This window comes from Astatotilapia calliptera, chromosome 6 (assembly GCF_900246225.1).
Source record: "Astatotilapia calliptera chromosome 6, fAstCal1.2, whole genome shotgun sequence".
Lineage (NCBI taxonomy): Eukaryota > Metazoa > Chordata > Actinopteri > Cichliformes > Cichlidae > Astatotilapia > Astatotilapia calliptera.
The window spans coordinates 20,487,344-20,500,539 of NC_039307.1; the positions used below are offsets into that span (position 1 = coordinate 20,487,344).

Here is a 13,196-nt window from a genome sequence, read left to right on the forward strand (position 1 = left end):
GATCAGAGAAAAAACAAACACTTGTCAAGAGGTTCTGTAAACAATTTCCAGTCTATCTGACAACATTTGTCTTTTCTTGTTTGGCACTCCTGCCAGCATCTGCTGTTCCAGCGAGCATATAAACACACACAAACACTGTGTGTTTACAGAGCTGAACCCGAGCTCTGCAAATGTAAATAAGACGCACAGCATCGGTCATAGCTGACATGTGATCCACCTCCCACTTTCCTGTGAATGTGAGACAGAGCGGCCGCAGGCCCCTGTGCGTAATTGGGCTCCTCCTGGTGCAATTAGGCGGCCTTTCGGATACGTCGGCATGAATAAATAATGGACCGCTGCCTGACCCTGCACAAAGGTCCACCTCTGACTGACCCTCTAAAACCATCTGTGTGCAGCTGCTTCACCAACACACATGCACTCAGTTGTGTTTCCATCGCTTCAGGGGACATTACATTGACCTCCATCTATTTTCCTGCAGAGTTATTCTAACTTTAACAACTACTTGAATGACCTCTAACCTTTACTCTGACCTTAAACCTAGATTCTTCTGTCTAAAATGTAATGAAATGATAGAAAAGAGGCACACATTAGCTAACCCAATAGTTTTAATCAGTGTTTAGTGTTGGGTGACATCACTTTCTTTGAGACTTAACATCCAAAAGTTCAGGGACCACTTGGCTCTAATTAAACTGGATTAATAGAGAGAAACACAGACACAGTGTAATCGGCTTTTACGGCACTCATGAATGTTTAAACACAGAGCCGGAATTGACCAGAAACGTGTCCAATAAGGCCATGTCAGTGCAAATGGAATAAATTAATGAATATCAAACAGCAGTGATTTAATGAGTGTCAAGCAGTTTCCTGCAGAAGAAAAACCCTAAGTCCACTTAAGAAGAGCAGCACTGGAAGAAAAGGCTACAGCGGCTTAGTGTAATCTGCATACAGGATGATGGGCTGTTTAAAATTGCATAGCAGGTCTTACCGTTGTCATTCAGGACTCTCCTCATGGGAACAACGCTCATCTTCTGAGCGAGTATCCTGGATCTGCCTGTGTGCTCTTTACTCTTCCCCGGCTATTATATGCTGTCCCAGTGAATTGGAGAACTTCACTCCTCTCATCACCTCTTTGTCATCCACGGCTTCCCTCTGGAGAGAGTTTGAAATGCCATGGCAACAATATGATAATGAAGGAGGCCTGACCCCCCTCTGAGATAGCTATACAGTATAATACATAACATACTTTGTATAACATACAAAACATAAAATACTTTATCATCCTGGATTTTCACTGTTACATTAGTCACACATTTATTAAATCATGTTAAATATATTTTAAAAATGATCAAAGTGAACCACAGACCACAAAGCTGAGTGTCTGTGTTTGCTGGCAAATATGAGAAACTATCTTGGATACCATTACACACAGGAATGTGTCCAGGGCAGCTGGACACTTCCTTCATACTGTACTACCTGTTAATAAGTGACAGCGTTGGGGGGGGGGGGGGGGGGGGGGGGGCGTCACAGGTATCTGATGTCACTGCCCCCTACTGAGCACAGAAGTGCAGTGCAGCATAAGGCAAAGCTGGGGAAGCTGTTTGTGACTTACAACATACTATTCAATTCAATTCAATTCAATTTTATTTATATAGCGCCAAATCACAACAAAAGTCGCCTCAAGGCGCTTCATAGATACAGAGAAAAACCCAACAATCATATGACCCCCTATGAGCAAGCACTTTGGCGACAGTGGGAAGGAAAAACTCCCTTTTAACAGGAAGAAACCTCCGGCAGAACCAGGCTCAGGGAGGGGCGGCCATCTGCTGCGACCGGTTGGGGTGAGAGAAGGAAGACAGGATAAAGACATGCTGTGGAAGAGAGACAGAGGTTAATAACAGATATGATTCAATGCAGAGAGGTCTATTAATACATAGTGAGTGAGAAAGGTGACTGGAAAGGAAAAACTCAATGCATCATGGGAATCCCCCGGCAGCCTACATCTATTGCAGCATAACAAAGGGAGGATTCAGGGTCACCTGGTCCAGCCCTAACTATATGCTTTAGAAAAAAGGAAAGTTTTAAGCCTAATCTTAAAAGTAGAGATAGTGTCTGTCTCCCGAATCCAAACTGGAAGCTGGTTCCACAGAAGAGGGGCCTGAAAACTGAAGGCTCTCCCTCCCATTCTACTTTTAAATACTCTAGGAACAACAAGTAGGCCTGCAGAGCGAGAGCGGAGCGCTCTAATAGGGTGATATGGTACTACAAGGTCATTAAGATAAGATGGGGCCTGATTATTTAAGACCTTGTATGTGAGGAGCAGGATTTTGAATTCAATACTAGTACAATATTTTTTCATTTGGTAATAAAACAGGATGTGATGCTAATGCCATAGACTGTATATAAAGGATGGACATAATCCTTGGATATATTTTCATGCACATTAATAGACACTTGGAATTCCCTCTGATTGGTATTATTGAGCCTGTGGCTAAGCTTCCTTGGGAAAGATGCTGAACCCCGAGTTGCCCCTGATGCACCCATCAGTGTGTGTCTGTGAATTTTATATGCTTAGGCATAGAAAAAGTATTTGAGTGAATAGGTGACTGAGGCTTGTAGTAAGAAAACACCTTTAAGTCTCAAGTTAAGTAAAAAAAAAAAAAGAAGTATATTCCATTTACCTTTTGATTTGCAAGCTGTAACGTTTTACTAGGTTTCATGGTTGAAGCTCACATAGGTGCTTGAAGGCAGCTTAGAGATGCTTTAAACAGGATGCAAAAGGGCGCCGGGCTGCAGTCTGTGGGGCTGAAAAATTGAAGCTAAATGCAGAAGTGCTAAAAACGCCAGTTTCTCTAATGGCTCTTTAGGGCTGGGCTCAGAACTGAGTAAATCCCCACAGACTCACCTGTTAAATGTCCAACCTCACAGCATTAAAAAGCATGTTAACATGTGGCTGCTTTGACTGACAGGTATGTGCTGCTGTTAAAGCATTTTTAATAGACTTAGAGCTTTTTATTGTCATTGTGCAGTTTCTTGCACAGCAAAATTGGGTATCAGAATTGAAATCGGGTAATAGAATCATCTGACAAATATTACAGCTTGCTGTGTATTACAGACCATCGGAGAACTTCATTTTTTGATTGGTGATATATTTTATTATTTAATTAGCTGAAATGTGTGTCTGTGTTGCACTTCATCAGTCTCCACTCTCTAGGTCAGATATGTTCATCTGAGGCTCCATAACCCAACATATTCATTAATTTATTCCATGTCTAAAACACATTGCAGGGGTTGATGTCACAGCATAGTGACAATGTCCACCTGCGTTTGCAGTCAGTGTTGGGTTCCTGTGTCATTCAGTGCACGTATAGCCTGCCGAGTATATCTGTGTTGTACGGACGTGCTTGCTTTCTGAACTTCAAGGTTAGCAAAAGCAGAGATAAGATGTATAAGCACGTCTTATCTTCACAGATTTACGAAGAATGTATTTAAACAATCGGGATTGTAAATTCAACACTAGGTCAGACTTTTGCAGGTTCATTTAAGTACACGAACGTGTCATTTCCAACAGTGCTGAATTTGAGTGATTTGTTAATAAGGAACTCAGCAGTATGCAGACCCCGCAGAGAGCAGGCTAATGAGCTTTTGTTCCAATATTTCAGAGCGAAAAGAGAACATATAAGGATGCTATTTTAAACTTGTTAAGTCCTGGAAGCAGAAACGTTCTTTAGCTTCCCCTTTCATAACGACTGTTTTTTTGCTTTTTTTGTTCACTCATCTGCCTGGCTAAACGTGTTAGGGGCGTGGCCATGTTAATTGACCCGAGCCGACTGCTAGGCTAATCCAGTGGAAGCACCCTATGCCTGCTGTCGGAGACTCTTTATAATGGATTATTTAATTAGTGCCATGAATTTCTGTGAGGTATGGACCATCTGAGAAGTTTCTACTTCAGCTGTCGTGAGTGAAATTATAGTTTTGTTTGTTTTTGTTTTTTGTGTTTGCTTAGCATCAACTAGCCGATATGTGTCTTTGCATTTTATGACTGCAGTGCAGCTCAATAATGTTAGCTGATGGTAAGCTCCAAAATGCCAATGTCAACCACCTGGTGACCTCACAGTCGATACCTTTGCATACAGTTGTGGTCATAAGTTTGCATACACTCATTATGGATATGAATGTCCTCGTAATTTTGGGTTTTTAATGATTTCTTTGGTTTGGTATTTTTGCAGAGTGACATGATTATACAGCATGCATCTGTTGGATGGACAGCATCAGGGTTGGATTTACTGGATTTTTTTCTAATCTACACAGGTTCAAAATTGTAAATACAAGCTGAAATATATGCATGCATACCCTATTAATATATAATTAGATGCACCTCAACCAGATGCTTTTGGTAGCCATCAGCAAGCTTCTGCTATAGTTCTGGCTAGATATTTCACCAGTCTTCATGGCAGAACTGGTAAAGTTTATCTAAATTTGTTGGTTTCCTGGCATGGACCCAGCTTTTAAGCATAGTTCAAGTTTTCAGTAGGGTTTGGGAACATCATTCCAGAGACTTCATGTTAGCCTGTTTTACCCATTCCAAGATCGTTTTCTTAAAAGTGTTTCTCATCTTTGACCTGATGTAACACCCAACTGTGTTCAAGACCACTGAGAGCCAAACAGCCCCAGAGCATGAGGCTACCACCACCATGCGTGACCACCAATACAATGTTCTTAGGTTTGAAAACCTCATCTTTACTCCTTCAAACATACATCTTGTCATGGTGGTCAGATCGCTCTATCTTTGTCTCGTCTATCCATAAATCCTTTCTCCAGAAGGCATTTGGCTTGTTTATGTAGACAGCTGCAGATTTCAGTGGAACTTGAAGTTGTTGATTTTGGAGCAGGGGCTTCTTTCTCTGTCAATTTCATCTCAAAGAAACAATTAAAAGCCCAAAGCCCATAAATCAATTAATTAAAACGTAAATCTCAGGCCATTAACTCATCAGGGAAGTGTTTACTAAAGTTACAGATTAAGGAAGCTATGGGTTGTTTTCACATTGGCTTCTATGCAATCAGACTTCAGAGGTGTCACTCCTATTGAAAAAAAAAAAAAGCAGGTTTGTGGAACTTCACAGAGTTTAAATGAAACTGACTTCTACCATGTTCCTCATTTTCTTTCCCTCACAAAGTATTTTACATCAGCCAAGTGTTGCATGAGGAAACACGCTCTTATTGAAATAACCTTTACTCCTGCCATGTGTTATTATAAAATCCTCGTCCCCAAGTCATCAAGCACATGTCAGCAGGTAAGGCTTTTCTTTTTATAATTTTTAATTGATGGATTATGCAAAAACAACCAAGAAACGCACAAAACCAAACAGACACGGTGCTTTAAATGGTGAGTCACGTATTGAGAATGAGTATTCAAAGGGCCTGACAGGTTTCACTCAGTCTCAGTGTCTTGGAGATTTCACTAAACCCTTCACACCTCAGCATGTCTTTTCATGCTGGGAGGCTAGGAAGTCTAGTTATGCCACATGTTCTTTGTTCTGTAATTCATCACAAGCACAGTGTTGTCAGCCATAAAGGTCAAACAGGTATATTTACCACACTAAAGCTATTTACAAGCACAGCGAGTTTACTATATAAGTAAAACTGCCATGGCTGCAAAATATGCTGCGTGTTAAAGCACAAAAACCTACGCCCCGTGTACTTACTGGCCCTTCTTTTTTTTTTTTTTTCCATACATCCATTGCTACACCTGCGTAAATACATTGGAGGGTTACCTAGGCAACTGCAACGTGGAGTGTCCAGTAGTAACCACGCTGTAGTCTCATCAGTGTTCATTTCAGTCACCTCTAAGGTGAGAAAAGTTTATCCCGCTCACTTCACCCACTTTTGTTTTGCCCTGTAGTCCCTTGCAGTCACAATGTGTCATTGACTTTTCATGGTCTATGATTGCCATCGATGTCAGATATTGTGATGTCATCATATTGCCTGGCAACCACCTAGCAACACGCTTAAATTACCTGTTTTTTTTTCCCTTTTATGGCTCCGCAGCACCTAATACAAGGATCACATCATTTTAATCGTGATGGCAAAATCTTATTTAGATTACCAAGAGTTGAATTTGATATATTGTGTCATCATGTTGCCTAATAACCACCTAGCAAGTGACCGAAATGCTCCCCTTTCCTTTGAATATATAGCTATGCATCTACAACAACTTTAAAAAGGATTGTGTGTCTGTGATTTCATGGCGAACAGCACCAGCAGACCAAAGAAACCAAACAATACTGAAGGGCTTGTACTAGTGTTAGCTAAAATAACACTGGACTCGGTTTTTTTTTCACACAATTAATGTAAATTTTCAGCTGAATCAAAGATGTACTTTAAATTAAACAAGAGAATCCAAAGATTAGCATAAAAATCAGTAGAGATTCTTCTTCTCTGCCTTCCTCCTTCAGCTGCTCGCTTTAAGGGTGACCACAGTGAATTACGTGCCTCCACCCTATCCATAGCATTGTCTTCTGACGATGAATTTTATTTTTACTCTTGCAGTTTGCATTCTAAATGTTTAAATGACACCTTATTATAAGCAAGTTGCTAACAGTCATAAAAAGTCATTTATCTCGCCATGATTGTAATATTTGTGTCAGACCAACAGAGGGAGACATTTTCTTGGATTATTGAGCCACGGTGCACAATTACTGCTGGAGTGAGTGATTTATTTCAAAGCCACTTTTTGGCTTCTGGCCCTTAACAAGTTATGAATCAAAGTCATATTTTTTATTTTCAAAAAATAAATCGGGCTAGTCAGCCCCGATGCAAGCAGAGATAAACCAAGATGACACATGATAAATCATTGAGGCTAACCTTGTAAGCCGGAGAAGATGCTGGAAAAAAGCAGGGGTGGGATTTATCAGTGTGTGGAAAAACCACAGTGAGCTTTGTGGGGCCAAATGAGCCTCACTTCTCTGCGGGTGAGAGTACAGCTGGAGGGATAATCCCATCCAACACGCGTCATCGATGTCGCCTCACAACAGGGCTCTAGTTACATTGTATGTTTTGTGTGTGCGTGCGCGCGAGGATGTTTGTGTGTGTATTAAATTCAATAATCGGCCCAGTTGGAGACGGCGGGTTGTGCGGCCATAAGCCGACCTGGAATTTTCTCAATAAAGGTCTAATCTTTACAGGAAGCTGTACAGTGCCGGAGGAGTTTCTTTCCCCCATGGTTGTTGTTTTTTCCCCCTTTTTAATCAACGTAACCGCACGCTCACCGGTGTTATTCACTCAGATCTAGCTTTCACGCTCTTTTGTGTGGTTGAATTCAGTGACCTTGAGTTGATCTACAGCGAGCGACAGCCTTGTATGTTTCTCTCTCTATGGCCCATTTTTGTGGACATATAAACATTACTCACATATTATTTTGGAATCTCTTGTTTTGGGACTGTGGGCATGAATACACAAGCAGTCACTCCTTGGAGAGTGCTTTCTATAGGATATGAGCTTTGTCTGAAAGGTGAAGGCTGCGGTTTAACCCCTGATTCATGGCCTTGTTGAATCAGACCAGTCTCTAAATATAGCTACGTTTTTCTTAAACAAGTGGTTTGGCATTTTTAGATGCTGAGATTTACGAGAAGACAAGTGGTGCTTTTTATCTAAGCGTTCGTTTTGGAGCTCGAGGCAGGTGGTGGACAACGGGAGATAAACAGCTGGCCTGGTTCTAACGTCACTTGAACGCCTCAAATTTTTGTTTAAATATTTTCTATTTTTTAGCAAGAAATGTCCTTACCACATTACGTGGGACTATTATTTGCTGAAGGATGACTTCCTCAACGTGTGTCCTCACTGTGAGGTTGCAACCAGGCAGGTGGCTCCTGGTTATCATGAAAAACAAGTCTGACATCTCATTGTTAAACATTTTGACACGTTTTATGGCAAATACTTTATCTGTGGTCTTTAGAGGGGGAGGAAGGCACAATGTATTTCATTTACACATATCCAGGATTCCTGTGTTCTCCTGTACAAGGCTGTCTACATACTTTTGGCTACACAGTGTATTCATTGTGTATATGAGAGTGTGTGTGTGTGTGAGAGAGAGAATTTCAGTGGTGCTAATTAGGCTGGGCTTGATCTCTGTCACTCATCAAGACACAATTAGAAACTGTTAGCGCTACACACTCACACGCAATGCTTATCATTTTCCTAGAGACCCGCCACACTGCTCTGCTGTTAAACAAGTTTAACTCACATGTGCACACACATGCCTCGTCATGTTGTAGCGCAACCGGCAAAGCTCGTGAACATAGGCAACTTTGTGCCGAGGAGCCAACAACAGCGAGTTCCTAGATATGTTAGAGCACCTGCCGGGTGAGAAGACGACACAGGGCTGTGTAATCAGTTAAATAGCTGTAATTGTTTCCTGACAAAATCAAAGACTTCTCGTAAGTCTCGTGGCATTAGTCGAGCGGGGATGACCAAGGAATTCAAATGAAACTTCCTTTTAAGCCGGTAGGGCCGGCTGTGGCAGATTCCATCCTGATAGAAGACGGCTGTGTCTTCTATTTATTTAGAGATCGTGTTCAAGACAATTTAATGCTGTCATAGCTCAGTTTAAAGGTGAGTCAGCTCAGGGCTGAAGAATGCCCTCGTCTGTCATGAAACCCCAGCAGAATCATAACCGCGGAGCGTACTAAAGAAATCAAAACAATCAAAAACAACTTTAGAAAATCTTAGATCATCATTGAGAAAGTTTATTTTTTCCTAATTCAATTTTAATAAGTTGGACGTTCATATTCTATAGTTATTACACATAAAGTGCACAGTCAGTGGGAAAACTGCTGATTTGAAAGTTGTCCTGATGATGATCTTTGACATCCTCCACAATGAGGGGAAAACGCAGGTCATTGCTGAAAAAGCTGGCTGTTCACAGAATGCTGCATCACAGCATATTAATAGAAGGGAAAGGTGTGGTTGGAAAAGGTGCACAAGCAACACGGATGACTGCACGTTAAAAACATGACGTCAGTAACTTTGGAGAGCTTCACAAGGAGTGCACTAATGCTGGTGTCAGTGCAGTAAGCGCCACCACGCGCAGGCATCTTCAGTACAGGAGCAGCTAATACCAAGCCACTCTTGAGCCAGAGACAGTGTCAGAAACATCTTACAAGAGCTAAGGAGAGAAAGAACTGGGCTGTTTGCTCCAAAGTCCTGTTAAACTGTGAAAAATAAAACTATGAGCCTCTGTCAGTGCGCCCCAGGGCAGCTGTGGCTACAATGTAGCTTGCCATTGCCAGTGTGTGAATGTGTGTGTGAATGGGTGAATGTAGTGTAAAGCGCTTTGGGGTCCTTAGGGACTGAGTAAAGCGCTATACAAATGCAGGCCATTTACCATTTACCATGAATAGAAATTAAATCTAGATCCTGGAGGAAGAGTGCAGAGGCACAAAATACAAGGTTTTAGAAGACCAGGGTGAAGTTTGCGTTCTCTGTGATGGTTTGGGTTTCCATGTCATCTGCTGCTGTTGTTGGTGGTATGTCCACTGTATCAAGTCCAAAGTCAACACAGATTTAAGAGCACTTCATGCTTCCCTCTGATGACTGGGTTTATGGAGATGCAGACTTCCTTTTCCAAGAGGACTTAGTACCTGCCCACTGAGCCAAAACCTACTACAAATGATTTGCTGAACATGCTGATGCTGTGCCAACTCTCCTGATCGGAACTCAGAGAATCTACGAGGTATTGTCAAGAGAGAGATGAGAAACACCTGACCGAATAATCACAGACCAGCTGAAGGCCACTATGAAACAACCTGGACTTCAGTAACGCCTCAGCCGAAGTGCCACGCTGCCACGCTGCATCGATAGAGACACTTACAGAAAGGAGCTCGAACCTTGTACTGAATTTTCATTATTCTGACATTTCTGTTGAAACCTTTTTGATTGATCTTCAGAATTATAGCTGATTTTTCACGAGCTGTAAGCCATAACCACGAAAGTTTACCTTTCTGGATTAAGTTCTGAAAAAAGTAGCTTTTTCAAGTTATTCTGTTTCTTGTTTTATTATTTTTTTAAAATATAAAAAGGATGAGCATGGCTTCAGGGTCTGAAAATAGAGGCCAGACAGAATCAGTTTGAGGTAACTCTTCTGGTTGGAAAAAGAAGTCAAACTGTATAAAAGCTTAGAAAAAGACACATTTCGCACTAATGCGGCAGCAGACATTTCACTGATATGCTAATGGACTCAACTGCCGAGTTCAAGTCTTATTGAAGACAACATGATGTTCATTTTTTAAAAACGATCCTCCACATCAGGCTTAAAAAGAATTAAAAGGAAGGTTGCACTTTAAGCTGTGATCATCTGAAACGGTCCTTTGGTATCTCAATCTGTTCTACGGCTGGTTCATTAAATCGGCCTCCAAGACACCAAAACCGGACTGCACATCTCTGTGTTTATGTCAATATTTTATATACAGTCTGTAGCACACAAGTTATGGCTCCGATGTCATAAAAGAAAAACTAAACCTCTGAGAAAATATAAAAGCTGTAGAGCTTGGTAGTTATACTATGAGACAAACAATGGAAGACATTTCAGCTGTCTCTTCATGTGTCGAGTCCAGCTCTTGTTTCAGCTTCTTGCAGAAACATGAACCACATTTAGCAGCTTCAGTTCACGATGAACTCTGCTGAGCCCGTGTCAGCCTCAGAAACAATGCTGCCCACGCCTGGTGTACAGTTGTGACGGCTGCTTGTCTCATTCACTGTTCTTCAGCATCAAACACAATAAGGGAGAGCAAGTTGTTTTTACCCGATCTCTAATATCTCCCTGCACACACAATACCTACCATTATGCATTTATTGGCTTTCACATACTTATGAGACGTCAGAGATACGCTTTGTAGCTGCGCACACATTCACACATTGTGTAAATAAAATGTGCACACAAGTGGTTCCAGGTCTGATGCTGTTGCTTCCCATCATAATGCTTCCTTGTTAGTTCTTGTTTAACTACCCCACGATGCAGGCAGTAATATTTGAAGGAGAGCTTTTTAGTTTTACCCACTGCTAAACACTTGACACATTTTTCAAGGATATTTGTGCATATTAGTGTTTATATAGCTTCAGGCAACATTACACTGGCTTAGATTAATTTCCTGGAAGCTTGTTCAAATCTAACTCTTATCGCACATACCTGACTTTAAAACAAAGTCTTTGCGTCAAAATCTGTTAACTAGAATTATGGTCTTGAAGAGAGACGCGAACTGCAGTCGCAGCACTTACGGTCTTTTGATAGACTTCGTAAATCCAGTTCACATTAGTAACATGATCCAAGTTTTCCACCTTTCTCCGTTCTCCTTGTTGTGTGCGTGACAACTTGATTGGACCCACTTTGTTGGGGGTGAATAACTAAACTGCCTCATCCCTTTGTGCGCCATTGTGAGGCGTCATAAGAGTATCAGGAGAGCTGGAAGCTTCCTCTCAGTGTCTCAGATCTCTCTTTCTATTAAGTAGGAACGAGGGCATGGTCTGAGGTTTTTATTCTGGGGAGTGTGTGCTTTCTTGTGTGCACATGTGCAAGTCTCTGTGCCTGTAAATTACAAGTTTAATGAAGGGTGCAGGATTTTGAGGTGTTCTCTTTTTCTAGTTTTCTTAAATAACTTAAAGTGCCAAAAATAATCTGCTGAAATGACTACTCGCCAGCCAGTTTGTTAGGTGCACCTGTTCAGCTGCTTGTTAACACAAATATCTAATCAGCCAATCACATTGCAGAAACTAAATGCATGTAGACATGGCCGAGAGGACTCGCTGAAGTTCAAACTGGACATCAGAATGGGGAAGAAAGGTGATTCAGGTGACTTTGGTTGTTGACTTTGGTTGTTGCCTGACAAGCCGTTCTGAGTATTTCAGGAACTGCTGACCTGCTGGGATTTTCCCACACAAGCATCTCTAGTGTTTACAGAGACGTTCGGGCTGGTCAAGCGGCAGTCTATGGGTGAAAATGCTTTATTGATGTCAAATGTTGGAGGAGAGTGGGGAGATTTAACATTTGGCCTCCTGACTTTGGCCTCCTATATCAATGCTTTCTGTGACGGGGAGGAAATCATTACCGATGGATGTCATTTTCACAGATAAAGGCAGTATTGAGTGCAAGAGTTGGCATTGTTTAAATTTGTTTAAACGATTAAACTCGTTACAGCTAAGGCAGATGGTCATCTCTGAAGACAGACGATGGGATACAACAGCAGAATACTGAACAGAAAACTGAGGCTACAAATCACACAGGCTCACTGAAACTGGACAATAGAAGATTGCAAAAACATTGCCTAGTATGATGAGTGTCGATTTCTGCTGCAACATTTGAATAGCACGGTTAGAAATTTGCGTAAACAGCATTAAGCCATGGGTCCGTCCAACCTTCTGTGAATGGTTCAGGGGTCTGGTGTTAGTGTAATAGTGTCTGTGTGTGTGTCTGTGTGTGTGTGTGTGTGGGGGGGGTATTCTGTGCCCCATTTAAACACCACACCCTGCCTGAGTATTGTTGCTGACCATGAACACTCCATGTCACAAAGCGCAGATCATTAACGTGGTTTCTTGGACGCGACAGTGAGTTCATTGTACTCAGATGGCCTTCATAGTCACCAGATCCCAAATCAACAGTGCACATTTGGGCTGTGATGACATGAGTGATTCACATGATGGATGTGCAGCCAAAAAATCTGCAGTAACTGTGATGCTATCATGTCAGTATGGACTAAAATTTGAGGAATGTCGAGTCTGTGCCATGAAGAGTTAAGGAAGCTCTGAAGGCAAAAACGGGGGTCCAACCAAGCACTAGTAAGGTGTACCTAATAAAGTGACCAGTGAGTGTGAGACTTCGTTAAAATAACGACTCTTCTCATTTGTTTTCCTATTTTTTTTGTCGTAATCTGTCTTGTTAAGTGAGGAGAAGCTATAAAGCATAACCTTAAATACGGAAATAGTTCAGGTGGTAATTAACCTCGATTATCCTTCAACTCTGGTTTGTTTACAGATGCCACTTAAAGGATTTCCTTTTCTTTCCTTTTGTAAACAAGAAAATGTATGTTTAACAGATTTTTCAGCTTAACTTATACTGTAATCAGCTTCATGTTGTGTTTTATGCCATTTTAAATGGGAAAAAGCCAAATGGAGCTTTCTCAGTTTAAGCCGCCCTCCCTCCTTTGACACAG

At 41.5% G+C, this 13,196-nt stretch overlaps 1 protein-coding gene across 2 annotated transcripts in view; it reads left to right on the plus strand.

Moving 5' to 3' along the window:
* Nucleotides 1-3,801: 3,801 nt before the first annotated feature.
* Nucleotides 3,802-13,196, plus strand: part of rbm47 (RNA binding motif protein 47) — a 49,276-nt gene continuing 39,881 nt past the window's right edge. The window contains exon 1 of one of the 2 annotated variants that reach the window (XM_026171028.1): nt 3,802-3,954. The gene's annotated coding sequence lies outside the window, so the exon portion shown is untranslated. The remainder of the gene's footprint in view (nt 3,955-13,196) is intronic. The other variant, XM_026171030.1, reaches the window with a different exon arrangement.